This window comes from Coffea arabica, chromosome 5e (assembly GCF_036785885.1).
Source record: "Coffea arabica cultivar ET-39 chromosome 5e, Coffea Arabica ET-39 HiFi, whole genome shotgun sequence".
Classification (NCBI taxonomy): Eukaryota; Viridiplantae; Streptophyta; class Magnoliopsida; order Gentianales; family Rubiaceae; genus Coffea; species Coffea arabica.
This window is the reverse complement of record NC_092318.1, coordinates 34,880,356-34,895,149: the sequence shown is the minus strand read 5'-3', so window position 1 is coordinate 34,895,149 and position 14,794 is coordinate 34,880,356. Positions and strand designations below refer to the sequence as shown.

At 36.0% G+C, this 14,794-nt stretch overlaps 1 long non-coding RNA gene across 1 annotated transcript; it reads left to right on the top strand.

The window, feature by feature from the left end:
• The first annotated feature begins 1,061 nt into the window (after positions 1 to 1,061).
• LOC140006509 (uncharacterized) lies at positions 1,062 to 11,309 on the top strand. Its single transcript, XR_011814169.1, has 6 exons — positions 1,062 to 1,366; positions 2,405 to 2,480; positions 3,361 to 5,539; positions 9,304 to 9,366; positions 10,093 to 10,526; positions 11,178 to 11,309. It is a non-coding gene; the product is annotated as an uncharacterized lncRNA (long non-coding RNA).
• The last annotated feature ends 3,485 nt before the right edge of the window (positions 11,310 to 14,794 follow it).

Genomic DNA, 14,794 nt, shown 5'->3' with positions numbered 1-14,794 from the left:
AGTTTTGTAGATGCTGTCCAAAATATGAAAAAAAAGGTGAAAGAGGTTGCTGCTCAAGTAGACTTAACTAATGATGATGGTGGTGATAATGATAATGAAGCAAATTCAGTAACACAAGCAGCTTGAACAAGTATAAGAAACTCAAAGAAGCAAAAGAAAGCATCACCTATAATAGGAAATCTATCAAAAAAGATGGAGTCAACTACAACATAGCCGACCATTGATGTTCAATTTCAACAACTAACAAAACAATTTGGATCCTTTATGGAAGGCATTGCCACCAACTTCACCACTATGGCAATTGTCATGGCAAATGAAGATAAATGTGAGCAGTTGGCTATAAATAGAAGCAATAATTTGCCTAATGATTGGTCAATCTTGGAATACAAGTGGAGATGTTTATAAAGCAGGCAACATTATAGGAGCAGATGCAACAAAACTAAATATGTTCTTTAACTTTCCTACTAACATGAGAAGGCTATATGTCATTAATCTTCTCTATCCTTATCTAATATCTGAAGCATGGCTACTTACTATGAACGTTTGGAAGATTAAAGGCTAGTGAACATGATGATAAACTCTTTGGGAACTTTTTTATTGTCTATCTTAGAACATGGCATTTTGTTCATGATTTTTGGGTTATACCATAAACATATTGGATTTTTGTTTGGATTATATTTACATGAGCTATGATGATTTTGTAAATTTTGGATTTGGAGATTCTAGAGAGTATCTTCTCCTTTTGGTAAGATGAAAATGAAAAAAATATTATTTGTCATATTATTATTTCTAAGTAATTATTGATATATTATATTGTTGTGCTCATGTTAACTTGTAATTATATAACAACATTATTGATAAGATTTATACATTTTCTTGTGAAAATTTAGGACAAGTCTATTTTCAATTTTACAAGTTAGGGTTAAAATTGAAAATTTATTATATCCTATTCCGAAAGAACCAACGAACCAAATATCAACTATAATAATTATATACATTCCAGATACTTGAACCAAACAAATACATTGGAAAGAATGACCTCATTCCAAACTTAGGATGAATGATTCCGAATCGGAATCCGATTCCAAATTCTGAACCAAACGCCACTTTAGATAAGTGGGTTAAGGTGTGGTAAGAGAGGTTTTCAAGGGTGCCCAACCTGCTACTCTCCCTGCTGCTTCATTCCTTTTCTATCACTCTTTCGTTCATCAAAATTTCTAGATACTTGTTCTCTGATTTTTAGATGCAACTAATCACTCTTGGCTTCCTAGTCATCATCCCTTTCTCTTCTATGCCATCATCCCTGCTGTGACTAACCTCGTTGATCACCTGAAGAATTTAAGATTGGGATTGGCTTTGTTTTTACGTTTGTTCCCTTTCTTTTGTTTTTGAAAATTTGTAGTTAAATGCTCGAATTTTTTTCTTGTGTGATTTTAAATTTGGTGGGTTCTCACACACTAGTTATTTTGTAAGTTTTTTCCTTTCCTTTTTTTTATTATTTGAGTGAATTTTAATTTTGTAGAAGGTGGAATTTGTGCAAAAAAAAAAGACTTATGGAAAGAGAGGATGAAGCTTGCAATCTCTGAACAGATTTAGTTTAATTTTCTTCTATCCTTCCGCTTCACTTTCCTTATAGATACAAATTATCACTCACTGCGATCTGCAATTCTCATGCTTTATGTGGGTTCTTTCAATTTTTAATTGGCTAACTATTTCAGTACATTCGAGTGTCAATGAAATTGATGGAGCTAATATTGGGGGAGTTTTTGAGGAGTTCTTTATGCCTTAGATTATATAGGAATGAGTGTTGAAGTCACATCTTCCACTCCAATTGGAACAAAGCTAAACTTTGTTATTGTATAGATTTTGTTTTGGTTTGTGAATTTTTTCCCCTTTAGTGATTATTTCCAGTTAAAGACTCCAATATGTGCTTGCAATATTGGTATTGAGTCTTATTTGTTCATAAAAAAGAATGATATAAATGCCTTCCTCAAATATCAGGTCTTTATTGACTGGTACCAAGTCCATATTGAAGAAAATAAAGGTGCTGGTGTCCTCTTTAATACTAAATCTTTTACCATTAAGGGCTTTGAGTTTCTAATTATCATAACTTGTGCTTATGCTTGGATGTGCATTTGCTTTTGTCTAGTAAAATAGGTGGTCATTGATTAAAAAATTGTCCTTTTTTCAATTACCTAAATTAATGGTAACTATTGTCTCTCTTGACTATAAAAAAACTTAACTTCTGAGTGTATAGATGTTTTTTCCTTTCCTTTTACTTTCTTCTGTTTTTATGGAATTTGAATGCATAAAATAGTCTAAACACCTAACAATTTTTTCTTTTTGTTCTTTGAATTTTTCTGTTGGTGCTGATATCATTTATGAAATGTTTCTTTTGTAGCAGATCTTCAACTTGACAACTGCTCTGAGGTTGGAATTTGTGCATCATCTTCTAAAGCTAGCAAAACCTTAAGTTTTAGGTACTTAAATTGATGTTGTACTTTAACTACTCAATCTTTGAATAGGTGGCTCTCTATCAGAGATTGCCTCATTTTTTTTTTGTTTCTATGGAATGGAAATGGTTACTTGGATTGGCATGGGGCGAGTTCATAATGTTAAGGCTAATATTGCATGAGGACCATGTAATTGATTTTGGTTATTCATGATTGTTGATGAACAAATATTGACCTTAATTTTTTGAGTAAACACAGAGTTTTGTGTCTGGTATAAATAGAGATAGTTCATCTATGTGTTCTATTTTTAAAAGCATTTTAGTCAGTTTCCTCTTGCGCATTGATGGAATAACTATTTAAATAAGAAATGATTCTGTATTCACTTGAAGATACTTTTGATTGTCAAATCTTTTTATTTGTTACATGAATACGTGCACCCATAGGAAAGACTTCTGTGCTTGTTATTAGAGAGATTCTCTGAACAATTTTTGACCTTGTTAATGGCAGCTATTTTCTTGAAAAAGGTGTCAGAGTTAGGCCTTGCAAGGTTCTTTGTGAATATGATCTATGTATGTCGCTGCACTATAAGGAGCAAAAGCTATTTTGGCCAATCTGGAGGCAAATGAAATCATGAATTCATTTTATATAGTGCTTCATGTTGGTTTATGTAGTACTTGATAGTACTTTGTATAGCTTTATATGTGCTTAAAAGTGCTTTACATAGTGCTTGATGAAGTGCTTCGTGGTGCTTCATATAGTTTTATAGTTATATAGTGCTTTTCCCTAGCATTTCCTTAACCTTCTAGATTTGGAGTTTTAAGTAGAAGTTTTGGAATCATGCAACAATTGAGCTATTTCTTCTTGGATTTTATTAATTCTTAATACCTCTTATCTTGAATTTTGATAGGTGAGCTTAGCTTTATATTCGACACCAAATTAAGGTAATCTACCGACCATTTCCATATTGCTGCCACTAAGGTATGTTGTGTATTTCATGAATCTGTTGATTCTCGAGTGCTTGTTCTCTGGGATTTTTATATGTCATATGAATATTTTAGTCAAGCTTTGGCTAACTACAATCATCATATGGCTTTTCTGGTTCAAACTTTTCATCTTTCTTTTATCTTTCCTCCTTTCTTTTACCGCTGCCATTTCAATGTTACATCATTGTTGATAACCTAGCAATCATGAGTTATCCTTTAACTTAAAAGGATTTACGCAATAGTGTTTATAATTTGGTGAGACCATGATTTACATAGTGACAGGCCAGCTTTGTTTGTGATATTCTTCTCATTTCTCTGCTTGATAGTTATTTAGTAAGAAGAAAGGATCCTATTTATTTAAGAGGGGAAAAATATGAGTTGTCCAGTCTATAGATTGATACCTACAAGTTCAGAAATAGCTAAATTTATCTTTTCATTGTTAGTATCACTGAAAATTCTTTTATCTATTTCTTATTTCTATCATTGATATTATACTTACCCATTGCTAACTGTGATGAATATCTTAAATATGTTTGGCTACAACTTCATGCTCGGGTTGTGTTAGCAGTTGGAACTATTTTGGGAACTTGATTATATATCTTTGATGGCAAATTATGGATTAGGGAATGTGGAATTATTATCTATATTAGTATTGTTTATTTAGTTATTATTTTTTGATAAAGAGCTTTGGTTGGTTATTAACTAAGTCTCATCTAGTTAGTTTCCAATTCTTCGTGAAATTCCTGATTTGAAGGAATTCTTCCTAGACTGAAATGCTAGTCTCTCTATTATATGTACCACTCTGTTAGTCATCTCAAAAATATGAATATGATTTCTTGTCTATCTCAAAATTTCACATGGTATCAGAGCAGCCATTCCGATCCGTTTTAGATAACTTAATTATGTAAAATTCATTCTTCATTCTAATTCCGATCTGGTAAACTTCAAATCTTCTATCCTTCAAGTCTCTCTTCTAGCAATTCTTCAATCTCTTCTTTCTCGATTCCTCTGAATCACATCATGACAAAACTTGGAGCAGCGTTTCAAACCTCCACTTCCATAGTCAATTCTAAATCAAAAGGAGAATCTATGATGACAACAACCACTCATAGTAACCCAGAATTTGGATCAATTCTGATCACAAGTCACAAGTTAAATGGACAAAATTATCTTCAATGGTATCAGTCCGTGTTGATGTTTATTTTCGAAAAAGGTAAAGATGACAATCTCACTGGTGAGATTGAGACCCTACAGAAAATAGATCCAAAATTCAGGCAGTGGAAGAGTGACAACAATATGATAATGTCATGGTTGATAAATTCCATGAACAATAACATATGTGAAAATTTTCTTCTCTATGGCACAACAAAAGAAATCTGGGATGCCGCAAAAGGGGCATACTCGAGTTCTGAAAATACGACAAAACTATTTTAAATTGAGGCTATCTTGCAAGATTTCGCCAAGAGAGTCTCTCTAGCACACAGTATTTCAATACCTTAATATAGCACTGGCAGCAAATTGATATGTTTGATACTCGTACATGGAAGTGCACAGATGATGTAATCAATTACAGAAAATTTGTGGAGCAGAAAAGAATATTCAAATTCCTATTAGGACTCAACAAGGAGTTGGATGAAATAAGGGGACGTATTATGGGCATCAAACCACTACCAAGCATTAGAGAAATGTTTTTCGAGGTTTAATGTGAAGAAAGCCGGAGAAAAGTAATAATGGGTCGCAAGATGTAGCAGCGAACACTCAACTGCTTGATGGTTCTGTACTTGCAATCCAAAGAACCAACTTTAGGGCCAATGACAATCAACAGCAACGAGGAAGGCCCTGGTATGAACATTGCCATATGCCAGGACAATTAATAGAGATTTGTTGGAAGTTACATGGAAAACCCGCTGATTGGAATCCAAACAAGCCAAATCATGATAAAGAAAGCCTTGCCAATGTTGCTTCATCCATTGAAGGAAAAACATCATGTGAAACAAGTGGATTCAACAAAGAACAAATAGAATTTCTGAAGAAAATGATCAGCCACAATCTCTTGCAATCCACCAGCCAAACCTAGAGCAACAAGTATGATGGCACAACTAGGTAGTTCTTCTGTTGCCCTTACAACTAGTAGAGAACATAATGGATCCTGGATTGTTGATTCTGTGACGTCTGGAAAATTCGCTCATATTTTTTTAAAATTCTCTCTTATTTTGATTAAATTACTTTATAATATCTTTACTACTCATTTACTCCCTCAATAGTTGTAATAAATAATAGAATTAAGAGTTTTGTCCTTAGTTTTATAGTTAGGGTAAATTAGGATTTTCACGTATTTTGGTAGTGTGATTAATTGTGGAGGTGTGTATACTAAATTTGGTGATTAAGAGTGAGTTTTAGATAAGAGGAAGTGTGTGATTAGGATTGCTAATAATAAACTAGTGAACCATAAGTAAAAATACAAGTACGCGCGAGTTAAGGAAAATCGGCTTGAACCGCCGTGCACCGTTTGCTACCGATTGAGTACATCACTTGAACACTACTTTATTACCTTAATCTCATTACTTTTATTTCAGCTAATAATCCCTAAAATATCCTCTAAAGTGGCAGAAAATATTGACTAAAAGAAAGGGAAAAAAGAAAAAAAATAAGAGTTAATCTTGTTGCGACAAATGGTGGCAATCCAAGAGGTGTTTGACAAAGCTATTTTCCTACCTTCTTATCTTTCATTTTAGCTAAATTTCCTTCATTCTTTCTTGCTTGGTGGCCAAAACTAGGAGAGGAAAAAGAGAGGAGAGGAACCTTCCATTTCCACCTTGATTCTTCCTTGTTTGCGTGAAATCAACAAAATCAAACCGATTAAACTTTCATCTTGGGGCTTAGGAAGATAGAAGTGGTGGAAATCTTGGGATATAGTGGTTGGTTCTTCACTTTCAAGAGGTTTTTGGAAGGTATAAGGCTACAACTTCCTTTTCTCATGCTTAATCTTGCTAAGTTTGGTATAGGATCTTTTAATCTTGGCTTGCTACGGTTGATTTCCTAGTTTTTGATGGTGTAGTGGAATTTTCAACTAGGGTTTTGCATTTTTGAGATTTGATTATTGATGTTTAGCTAGCAAATGTTGTTATTGAGCTTGAAAATAGAACTTGTGAAGTGATTAGTGGCATGCTTATTCCTTTGTATAGTTGAAAGTTGCATTTCCAGCATTTGGTGGTGAATTTCAGTTCTGCCCTGTTTTTGGACTCAATTTGGGCTGCAAATTTCTCCATGTTTTAGACTGAATCAGCTTTTGGATAAAACATGAAAGTTTTAGGGGTTTGAGTTAATGTTCTACGTGCAAATTTTCAAATCAATTGGATCATTTTAGCTTATGATTTGGGCAGAGCACTCCTGACTGTGCAAAAAACTTTAATTTTCCTGACCTATTTTTCATGTGCTTCTGACTGTCCATTTTTTACCCTGAAAATCCGAGAATTGAGTGTCGATGTCTTTATAGGAAATGTAAGTCTATGTCTTAGTTTCGAAACCCCATAAATTTTACCTCGATTTGATGTACCTAACTATAGTTATGACCAAAACACCGAAAGATGACAAATCTGCCACTTATAATTTCTTCTCTAAACTGGTTTCCAACTTTGATATCCATAGGGACAAATATATTATTTGGTTTGTTTGGTTGGTTTTGAGGCCTTGAATAAATGTATGTTGTTGGTTATCACCTGTGGTTGGATTGCAGGTTTGTTGGCTTATGAATCCAAGTTGTATTTGGATGGGAAAATGGATAAATACAAAGGGCATGCTGCCCGCATTTTCGCTCGAGGGTTAGGCGAGTGAACTCGAGACTTGAGCGACGACTGGAGGTTGAAGCGAACTTCGATTGTTTATGGTATTCGAGTTTTCTTTAGTAAGAGGTACATAAGGTGAAATTTTTGCCAAAACTCGTACCCTTCAAAAAGTAAAAGTAGCGACTCTTAAAAATACGATTTTCTCGATTTTTCATACCAAGTGCGACTTCCAAAGTATAAATTACTTCTTTATCGAAACTAAAAGAGTGAGTATAAATTTTCTAGAGTTTGGTAAGCCATATGACTACTACTTAAACAAGTTTCAATTACTTCATTTTTTTGAACTAAAACTCCTATGTTTCGAACCCTAGAGGATTTTAAACTCTTAAATGATATTTATCGCAGATTTGGTGTGAGAACCCGTGAATTTTTTTATTTTCTAGACTTTATTTTATTTAATTGCATGCCTTTTCTATATTTTCTTTATTAGGAAAATTTTCTAGATAATTTTTATGAGTAAATATAGTTCTAAAATTATTTTTCTAGTATTAGTTAGTTTTTGAGAAATTAAGAGCGTATACCGGAAGTGGGACCCGCTAGTGCGGAAAGTTCGGTAAAATTCGACCAGTTAGGTTAAGTGTTGGATACCGGGTTTATTTTAGCAAGTGTTAAGAGATAACTAGAGGCTATTAAATGAGTTGGTGTGAGTGAGACAAAAGGATAACCATGTATTAAATGAAGTGACAAGTGTCACTTGGAAATTAAGTCTTGCATTTGACCACTATTCACCACTTTACCAATTTAAGCAAAAATTACCTAAAATCATCTTCATTTGGCCGAACCTCTTGCTCAAGAAAAGAAAAGAAAAGCTCTCCAATTTCTTACCCCAATCTTGCTCAATCCAACAAACTAACCGATTAATCTTGAATTCTCTCCATAAAACCCCTTAGTTTAGTGCTTGTGAGGTGATTAGTGAAGTAGTTTGGAAGGCTAAGGTGCTAAGTGGTCTCCTTTCTTGAGTTGCTAAGGTAAGTAGCTAAGGGACCTTTCTTTTCTATCTAATGATGTTTAATTAGTGGCTTGTGGTAGTCTAAGAAGTGATTTTGTAGGTTATTTCATGATTTTGGTTGAGTTTGGTGAATTTTTCTATTTCTTCATGATTTTTCTGTTTTCATATGTTTAATATTGGTTGATTTGACCAGGAATACTACTGATTTGGTTGTCGATGTCTTCTTACGACTTATAGCCTTGTCTCTTAGCTTTCAAATGGCTTTGGAATCACTTGAATTGGAGTTGTATATGCTGAGATATGACTGAATGAATCAGGACTGCCACAGTGAACTTCGAACTGGAAAAATCTGAGGTTGTTTTGGTAAATTTGACCTAGTTAGGGTGAGAACTGGACTAAGTAGTCTTCATCAAAGTTATAGCCCTCTGTCTTAGTTTCGAAACGGTATAACTTGCACTTCAATCCAATAGGCATAGTTTCAGTTAGGTCCGATACGCTAAGTAGCGGTGAATCTGCCTTTTTGGTTTCATAGCTTGAAGTTCATTTCCGATCATTTTTCCTAATTAAATCTTGTACTTGAATGACTTTGAGCCTATTGAACGGTTGGTATGATGAATTTATATTGTGTATGACTTTGGGATTGATTGAGGAAAATAATGAAGTCATAAATGGCTGGAAAATAGATAAATACAAAGGGCGTGCTACCCAAATTTACACTCGAGGATTAGGTAACGATTTGAGAGTGAGTACCATATGAACCATCTAGAATATTTACGTCCTCTTTTATCGAGGTATATAAGTTCGAATCTGGCGGAAACTTGTACACTTGAAAAAAATGAAATTTACGACTAATAGAAATACGTTTTCTTCCTTTCTTCGACTCAAATGGATATTTCAAAGTTTTTCGAGCGAGCATAAGTTTTTCAAATATTTTACTCATGTCCTTCGGTTTAAATGTACTCTTTTCACTTCCAAAATCATATTTATACTTTGTACTAGTGGTATTTGAATTGTCTTCAATTCACCTGACTTTTGTTGGAGGAACTGTAATATTTTCTCTTGATTAACCTTAGGGTTCATCGGTGATTGAGAGTGTTAACCGGAAAGATATTCTGGACATTATTTTGCCTTAATAGGTGAGTGTACCATTCCCCTCAGTTGTTGTTTAACTCGATTTCTGTACATGCAATCTGTGATATGAACGACTAGACTATCTGTTTATTCTGTTTGAGACGAGGGTGTACTTTATCACAATCGTTCTCTTGTCTGTTCATATGCCAATTTTGAGAGCGAATCTGAATCTACTATCTGTATCTGTATCTGTTATCTGTATCTGTATCTGTATCTGTTTTGACGTCGTTTGGAAGCTTGTATCTAACGACCTTTCTGTGACCTCTGAACTCAACACCTGTGGCTAGTTACTCGAGTCGGGCCGGCAAGGGCCTGGTCGATTAGATAACGAATCACGGTAGTCTGTTTTGGAATCTTTGGGTATTGAGACCATTGATTCCGGTATACTCGAGTATTACCATTTCTGAACTGATTGGAATTCGGGCCCGGTAGGGGTAGGTGAGGTGGAAGGAATCGGAGAAAGTGAAGTCTACGGTATTGGTTACTCCTTTAGCGTTGACGGAGTGTCAACTATTATTTCGATCAAGTTTCGGTGAAGCAAATGGGAATTTGGCTCTTGAGAGCCACCTGTATCCTTCCTATTTGAATCATTGTGTCTAACTACTTTACTTTACATATGGCATGTGTACCTGATTTGTTAAACGTGAAATGCCATGATTTTACTGCTATATGTCTGGTACCTCATTGAGCGCAAGCTCACCCCCTTTCTGTTACCTTTGTTTTCCTTACAGGGTTCCATGTTTTGAAACCAAGATTTTTGGATGAAGAGAGTTGAGCTAGTTATAGGACTTCTCTTGTTTATGCTCCTCTGTAACTGAAACCCTAATTGTATTTTGTGTAGCGTGAATACTCTGGCTTGTATTTTGGTTCATTGGTTCAAGAATCCGATGTAAATATATGTATAAGTGTTTAATCGACGTCCCGTACTTTCGTATGGTTTGGTAAGCTCTGTTTAACCCTTGGTGGTCTCCAATTGTTCATTTTTGTTGAGTTCTCGCACGTACTATATAGGGTTTGTGTGCATCGACTCCGTAGTCCTGGCGAGAGTTGGGCAGGCGGTCCGCTGAACCCTTTGGTTCGCCTTAGGGTGAGGTGGGGCTGTCACATTTGGACTCCAACCAAGGGGTTGTACCTGAGCATGATTTTGACAAGCACTAAGTCTTTGGTGAGTACTTCCAAATACATGATTGAACTTGATACTTGTTTTAAATGCTTAACCAACGTGTTTGGATGATATTTGATTAGTTTGGTCGGGCAAGGGTGTATTTTATCGCACTTATCCTAATGTGATATATTCTTGTTCATTGTTTACACTTGATTTGATATACGTACATATGACTTGCATCCTGTCTGAAATTCCAGAAACCCTGCGGTAAGTTACTCGAGTCGAGTCGGCAAAGGCCTGGTCAATTAGGTACGAACCCGGGATCTCTAGTTTTGTCGAGTGGAGTGTTATCTTCTCGACTAATCGGTATACTCGAGTATTACCACCAGTGTTTATTTTGGATTTCGGGTCTGGTAGGGGGTTGGATTGGTGGACAGAGATTGAAGTTAAGTGGTGTATTACTGGACTGATTACTTGATCAAGCTATGGTAAAACAACGGGAATTTGGCTTTTGAGAGCCATCTGTATTCTTATATTTTGAAATGATTATTACTTGTCGTGTTATTTTTTTTTTTTATAAACTTTTACACTCGCTCATTTTAAGAGCTCAAGTTTTACATATGGCCAATTTGCTACTTGGGTCTGCATGCAGTTTTGGAACCTCATTGAGATTTAACTCACTCTATTCTATTAAATTTATTTTCCTTACAGGGGGTACAAGCGGAGGCGTGAGACTAGTACAAGCTAGCATAGATTAGTTTTTGAATTTTTGCGATTGTACTCGCGCTAGTGCTCGGTTAGGGTTGAATGTATCTGGAATTCATATATTTTATTATATTTGGGATTGTATGAATATTTGGAATAGAGATGAATATACATGTACGTTCCAAACTTGAGAATTGTTATTCCATTTATACTTGAGGTTGTGAACTATTTTATTTGAAATAAGTGAGCTGCTCCTGGCGAGAGCTGGACAGGCGGCTCGCTAAACCCTGGGGTACGCCCTAGGGGGAGGTGAGGTCGTTAGAGGTGGTATCAGAGCATCTGCAGGCAGTTCTACGAGTACAGAGTAGTAGGATCCAAGAGCTTGAGGCTTCGGTTCTCGAGGAGTAGGAGCGAACCAATGACTTCCGAGAGCAGGCTGAGGAGGCTAATGGTCGCCTTGTTCAAGTAGTCAGGGACGTGAGAGACCTGACCGACACTATTTTGACGGAATGTGGAGCCTTGGTAGAGGAGGTGGTACAGAACTTGGCCGTGGAGGGTCAAGGGAACGCGGTCCCCAGTGATCCTGAGGAGGATCCTGAAGAGGACCCCGAGGAAGAATCGGCTGCACCCGCGAAAGAGGCGGAGTCGGTTGGGTCGGTGACTGACTAGACTAAGGACCTAGAGTTTCAAGAAATTTTGTGAGATAGTTAGAGATATAGTGGGATGACATGTCATCTTTTATTTTTTATATTGACGTGTTAAGGTTGGTGTATATAGTACTTGTTTTTTGTTCTATGTCCCTTGACTGTTATAAGCTTTTGACTTTATTAGGTTGGCATGTACAGTACTTTCTAACTTGTTATGTAACTTATTTTGCTATGTATATAAAGGGAATGTTATTTTAAAAGTGTTTTAGTGTCTTCACTTTATGATGGGAAAATGTTTTATTTGAACTTGATAGCTACTTTATTTTGTTTATGTTTATATTTATATAGTCTAGTGTTCAAGAAGTATGGAAGGTAGAAGAAGTCAGGACTGTGAAACTACCTGAGGACGCGGTTCTAGCCGTGGTCGTAGGGCTAGACAGGCACAAGAACCAATACGGGAACCGAGAGAGGAGAGAGGTGAAATGGTTGACCCACAACCAGGACCCCAAGTTAAAGGGGGGATCAGGTAGCAACGGCAATTCAGCAAATGACCAATATTCTTGTTCGACTGGTAGAGCAGCAGGGTCAAGCCCCTGTTAATCAACGGACCCTAAAATGGAGCAAGATAGGGCTCTAGAAAGATTTCAAAAGTTACTCATTCTAAATTTCTTGGAGGACCGGACCCTGAGATAGTTGAGAGGTAGTTAGAGACGATGATCAATATTTTCGCTGCCTTAAATTATATGGAGGATATGCAGGTGAATTTTGTTGTATTTCAATATGAGGGACTAACTAGAACCTGGTGGAACGTAGTTAGGGCTAAGTGGGAGAGAGAGGGGACAGCATGGACATGGTTGAATTTTGTACGGGAGTTTAATGATAAGTATTTTTCACCGATAGTCCAGGAGAAGAGCGAGCATGATTTTATTAAGCTCCATCAGGGAACCCTCAGTGTCTTTGAGTATGAGACTCATTTCACTAAACTATCTAAGTTTGCACCTGAATTGATAGCTATGGAGCAAAGGAGGGTAAGGAGATTTGTACAGGGACTCAATGTGAAAATACAGGAGGCCTTGGCGGCGGCACAAATTAATACGTTTACGGAGGTTTTGGTGAAAGCCCAGAGAATAAAAATTGCCAGTTCAAAAGTAAGGGATTTTCATGCAAAAAGGAGGAGTATGCCTGCTGGAGGTCAGGGACAGTTACATGATGATCTAGGTATGCCACCCTCTAAGGTGAGTCGAGGAGCTGGTGGTGTACGAATTTCGGGGACACCTAAGGAAGTTACTTCGAGAGGTACCTCACAAGTAGATCAAACCTTAACTCTTCACTTATCTTGTGGATATTGTGGGAAGACTAATCATACTGAGAATAATTGTTGGCGAAAGGCACGAAAATGTTTATGGTGTGGTAGTGTTGAGCACCAACTTGCAGTCTACCCCCGCAGGTCAAACCTAAACTTTAACCCAGCAAATATAGGAGGAAATAAACCCAGAGTGCCTGCTAAAGTATACCTTAAACTGTCAGTCAGTGCTTAACCCGTCTATAGTGGTAGAAGGTACGATTCGTGTTTTCCATTGTTTGGTTAAATTTTGGCTATGGTGGGACTTGGAAGCTAGAAACAGACATGCAAGGAAAATACCCTTAGTTATTTATGAATAAATGTATGAATTTCGAGATCGAAATTCTTTTAAGGGTGAGAGATTGTGACGTCTGGAAAATTCGCTCATATTTTCTTAAAATTTCCTCTTATTTCGATTAAATTACTTTATAATATCTTTACTACTCATTTACTCCCTCAATAATTGTAAAAAATAATAGAATTAAGATTTTTCCCTTAGTTTTATAGTTAGGGTAAATTAGAGTTTTTGCGTATTTTGGTAGTGTGATTAATTGTGAAGATGTGTGTACTAAATTTGGTGGTTAAGAGTGAGTTTTAGATAAAAGAAAGTGTGTGATTAGAAGTGCTAATAATAAGCTAGTGAACCATAAGTAAAAATACAAGTACGCGTGAGTTAAGGAAAATCGGCGTGAACCGTCGTGCACCGTTTGCTACCGATTGAATACACCACTTGAACACTACTTTATTACCTTAATCTCCTTGCATTCATTTCAGTTAATCACCCCCAAAATATCCTCTAAAGTGGCCGAAAATATTGACTAAAAGAAAGGGGAAAAAAGAAAAAAAATAAGAGTTAATCTTGTTGCGACAAGTGGCGGCAATCCAAGAGGTGTTTGACCAAGCTATTTTCCTACCTTCTTATCCTTCATTTGAGCTAAATTTCCTTCATTCTTTCTTGCTTGGTGGCCGAGACTAGGAGAGGAAAAAGAGAGGAGAGAAACCTTCCATTTCCACCTTGATTCTTCCTTGTTTGAGTGAAATCAACAAACTAAACTGATTAAAGTTTCATCTTGGTGCTTAGGAAGTTAGAAGTGGTGGAAATCTTGGGAGATAGTGGTTGGTTCTTCACTTTCAAGTGGTTTTGGTAGGTATAAGGCTACAACTTCCTTTTCTCTTGTTTAATCTTGCTAAGTTTGGTATAAGAGCTTTTAATCTTGGCTTGCTATGGTTGATTTCCTAGTTTTTAATGGTGTAGTGGAATTTTCAGCTAGGGTTTGCATTTTTCAGTTTTGATTATTGATGTTTAGGTAGCAAATATTGTTATTGAGCTTTAAAATGGAACTTGTGAAGTGATTAGTGGCATGCTTATTTTTTTTTATAGTTGAAAGTTGTATTTCTAGCTTTTGGTGGTGAATTTCAGTTCTCCCCTATTTTTGGACTCAACTTGGGCTGCGAATTTCTCCATGTTTTGGACTGAATCAGCTTTTCAAAAAAATATGAAAGTTTTAGGGTTTTAGTTAATTTTCTGCCTGTAAAATTTCAGATCAGTTAGATCATTTTAGCTTATGATTTGGCCAGAGCACTCATGACTACGCAAAAAATTTTAATTTTCCTGACCTGTTTTTCATGTGCTT